The 4,467-nt window shown below is 42.0% G+C and overlaps 1 pseudogene; it reads left to right on the forward strand.

Annotated features, from left to right (window-relative positions):
* Positions 1–1,398: 1,398 nt before the first annotated feature.
* On the forward strand, positions 1,399–1,829 carry LOC112826615 (large ribosomal subunit protein eL32-like; annotated as a pseudogene).
* The last annotated feature ends 2,638 nt before the right edge of the window (positions 1,830–4,467 follow it).

The following is a 4,467-nucleotide window of genomic DNA, read 5'->3' on the forward strand; positions in this document are numbered from 1 at the left end:
AGAAGGCAAGGTTTGCACGGTATCTTAAGATAATGCACTTAAAACATCTATACAGTGGCTGGCACGTGATCAATGTGCCACGCTTATATTTATTTCTACATTTCTGTCATATCTAGCAGCATGCCATCAGTAAACTTGCTGATTTCATGATTCCTATCTCAAGAATTGGTATCCTATCCATCCAACTTGCACAAGGAAAAATGTGCTGGTCATTCTTGATCCTCTCTCCCCAAACACCATATGAAATCCATTATCAAAGCCTATCAGGTTCGGCACTTAGATGTTTAGAAATGTTTCACTTCGCCCTGTCTCCACCAATGCGGTTTGGTCCAAGCTATCCGTATCTTTTGCCATGACTATGAAAACAGACTTTTAGCTGGCCTCCTGAGTATTTTCTTGACCCCTTCAGTCCCTTCTCTACATATCAGTAAACATAAGAATTCAAAAGTAGAATTCTGATTATTCTACCTACAGTCCTCTGCCCAAAATCTTTGCTATGGACTAAGCTGTGTCTCCTTCAAATTCCTATGTTGAAGCCCTAAGCCCCAGTGGGGTGGTATTTGGAGATGAGGTCTTTGGGAGATAATCAGGTTATGAGGGTGGAGCCCTCATGATGGAATTAGTGCCCTTCTAAGAAAAGATATCAAGGAGAGAGATCTTTTCTCTCTCTCTCTCACCCAAGCGAGGACAGAGCAAGAAGGCAGTCATCTCCAAGCCTGGAAGCAGGCCATTACCAAAACCTGACCATACTGCCCCCTGGTTTCAGACTTCCAGCCTCCAGAACCCTGAGAAAGTACATTTCTGTTGGTTAAGCCCCTCGTCCACAGGGCATTTTGTTATGGCAGCGTGGGCTGGGGAACAAGATAAAAGTTCTCAGCATGGTCTACAAGGTCCCGTGTTATCCAGCCCCGGCCTACCTCTCTAGCCTAATCAATGGCCTTTTCTTCAGGGAGCCCTTCCCTGACCCCACGATGAGTTTAGGTCCCACCTGTTGTTTTCTCTCCCAGCCTGTGCACTCCAGAGCAGTGCTTCTCAAATTTAATGTGCATGCAGATCCCCCCAGGGATCTTGTTAAAATTCTATCTCAGTAGTTCCTGGGTGGATACTGAGATTCTGCATTGCTAACAAGCTCCCAGGTGATGCTGCTGCTTCTGGTCCATGGACTACTCTTTGAGTAGCAAGATTTTATAGATGATGTTTACTTTATAGAACTTTTTATAGGGCATGGGAATACGTTTATTTGGTTAATTACTTAAGATCTATCTTCTCAGCCAGCTGACCAGCATCAGAAGCTACTACTGTCTCTCCAGCATCCAACCAAGTATGTGCCTGGCATGTGACAGGAGATGCGCAATAATAGATATGTGTTTTGGCTCTTCCTCGGCGCTGCCTGTGGAGGTGGCAGCCATCTGTTACTGGGCATCATGGCTGCCCTCAGACCTCTGGTGAAGCCCACGATTGTTAAAAAGAGGACCAAGAAGTTCATCTGGCCCCAGTCAGACCTCTATGTCAAAATTAAGCGCAACTGGCAGAAACCCAGAGGCACTGAAAATAGGGTGCACAGAAGATTCAAGGGCCAGATCTTGATGCCCAGCATTGGTTACGGGAGCAACAAGAAAACAAAGCACATGTTGCTCAGTGGCTTCCGGAAGTTCCTAGTCCACAATGTCAAGGAGCTTGAAGTGCTGCTGATGTGCAACAAATCTTACCGTGCAGAGATTGCTTACAATGTCTCCTCAAGAACTGCAAAGCTATTGTGGAAAGAGCAGCCCAGCTGGCAATCAGTCACCAATCCCAACGCCAGGCTGCGCAGCGAAGAAAATGAATAGACCGCTTGTTGTGCACGTCGTATTTGTGTTAATAAAACCATAAAACTAAAAATAAATAAATAAATAAATAAATAAATAAGTGTTTTGAATTAATGAATTGATCAATACAATATACTGCAGATCCAAGCTGGACTTTTCTTTCTTTTTCTTTTTCTCATCTGCCTCCCCTTCCACCCCTCTCCCCCGACCCTTCTTCCTCTTCTCTTCCACCTTCTGTCTATAACTCAATTGTGGAAGCCTTGAAACTCTGAAAAGAAAATTAATGTTTATTGAAGTCATGATATTCTAAATAGAAAGGAGAATGTTGAGAAACCAAACAGAACAAGTGTCAAGAAGGTGATGAACTGTGTCAAAGTAAAGAAGGTGGCCAGAGGAATCAAAACCATAGATATTTGTCCAACAGAAGCTGTCAATTATCTCCTCCAGGTTGATGAATTCAAGATCTATAACTCCGTCCCTTTCTCTTGACCTCTATGCCCAATTTATCACTTGAATGGACCAGAGATAACTCATTTTCACCTTGTACCTAACTTATTTTTTATTCTATTGGAACACATTGCTCTTATGTCTCCCACGTTAGTGAATGGAGCCACCATCTTTGATGCCTGCCTCTGTCTCAACACCAACATGCAACATCCCACGTCCTGTAGATTCCTATCTCTTGAATTCACTGATGTCTCCCCATCTTCACTGCTGTGTCCCTAGTTCAAGTCCTCATCCTCTTCTGTGTCCTCTTCACCTCCCTGCTTCCAATCTGGGCCCTCACTTTTCATACCACAGCCATACCACAGCCAAATGGAAACAAAAATCTTATCATGTCCTTATCTACATAGTCACTCAGTGACACCCGTTATCTTCAGGACAAACCCCTTGCCTAATTCTTGAGTATATTCTCTTACCACTCCTCTTGAACTTACTTCCCTCCTACTTAATACCCAGTATTACTAAACCAGTTTTAATCCCTAGAATGTATTATTCTCTTGCTAATTTACAGCTTGGATTCCTTCTGTATGAAACAGCTCTGATTCCTTTCATGCCCATCTGACATCTTTCCATCCAACAATACTCAATGTACATATCACCTCTTCCAGGAAGCCTTCCCTGACCACCATGACTTCCTTGGCCCCTTGACATTGTATTCACCATAGCAATTATCACAGTGTATTGTGAATATAGTTTCCTTACTTATGTATCTCACTAGTGTCTGTGATAGAAGTGACCATGTCTTTCTTGTTCATCAGTGTATCCCCAGTACCTAGAACATGCGGTGATGTATGTAATAGCAGACACTAAGTTGTTGTTGAATGGTTAAATGGATAAACTTAAAAATAACACTAGTAACACAGTGGCAAAGAAAAATGCAGGGTTCAAGCAAAAAACTGATAGTGCAGGGGCAGGCACCTGGGTGGCTCAGTCAGTTAAGCGTCTGACTCTTGATTTCGACTCAGGTCATGATCTCAGGGTTGTGAGATCAAGCCCTGTGTCTGGCTCTGTGCTGGGCATGGAGCCTGCTTGGGATTCTCTCTCTCCTTCTCCCTCTGGCCCTCCCCACCCCCACTCGAGTGCTCCTTTCTAAAAAAAAAAATCGACATTGAAAGCATAGGGACAATGGATGTAGCCTACATACATATTAAAAAAAAAAAAGAAAGGCTAGAGAAGGGAAAGAGGAAATAATATAAAAGCTAAAAGGCACAGTGCAGTTAGGAGATCACTCCTTTTGTTGGATGCACCAAAGTTAGCAAGCTCATGGTCAAGAGGAAACTTATCTCTGATGATGTTTAAAATGGAGGTGATTTCCATAGAAACAAAATCTTCCTTCGAGGGGAAAAGGGTAGGTGTCCTAGAACAGATGAAAGTGTTGACTTTTCAGAAGAGACGGCTCAAAAGGAGGAGAAGGTTGTTTACCCCCAAGAGAGAAGTGAGACAGAAAGGCCCACTGCAGATGGGTCTGGTCTGTGACAGTTCGGTCTCTCTCAGTATAATCTCTCGGTATGCTTGTCTAGCCTACATGTGTCCACTTGGTCCTTTAGTATATACTGCTCTTTATTTTTCTCTAGTTGTTTTATGTGGAAACCTTACCACAAGACCCTTGAGGGCAGAGACCATGCATTAAAACCTTTTTGTATCCTCCACAGTGCCTAGCATGGAGCAGTGCTGAATTAATTTTGGTTGATGGATTTTTACTGTAGAAAATTTGCATACTTTAGAAAAGATTGGTAGTTTTTTGTTTGCTTGTTTTTTTTTTTTTTAATGTGCGAATTGTTGAAAATGTAGCAGGGAATAGAAAACTTGGTTTTATAATTGTCAGAAAAAAAGTTACAGTGTTCTCAATTGAATTTATTGCAAGAAAGGTCAACTGTTTTCTAAATGTTCTCCATGGGTCCAGGGGCAGAAGACTCTGGAAAAAATCAGGACTAACATTTCTAGGGTAAGGAAAACAGAACGAAATAAATTGCATAAAGCATGTAAATAATAAAATGATGTCTGAGAAAACCTTCTCATAAAACATGGCACATAATTAATTATTAATATATCTCAGCTACTACTATTACTACTGCTGATTTTATCATCATCATCCTTAGGTTCTAGAATTCTAGTGAGATTTCACTGCAGAGTGATTATGTCAAAACATAATCAC

This window comes from Callorhinus ursinus, unplaced genomic scaffold (assembly GCF_003265705.2).
Source record: "Callorhinus ursinus isolate GAN/ISIS: 27379988/994484 unplaced genomic scaffold, GSC_fseal_2.0 scaffold7, whole genome shotgun sequence".
NCBI classification, from domain to species: Eukaryota; Metazoa; Chordata; class Mammalia; order Carnivora; family Otariidae; genus Callorhinus; species Callorhinus ursinus.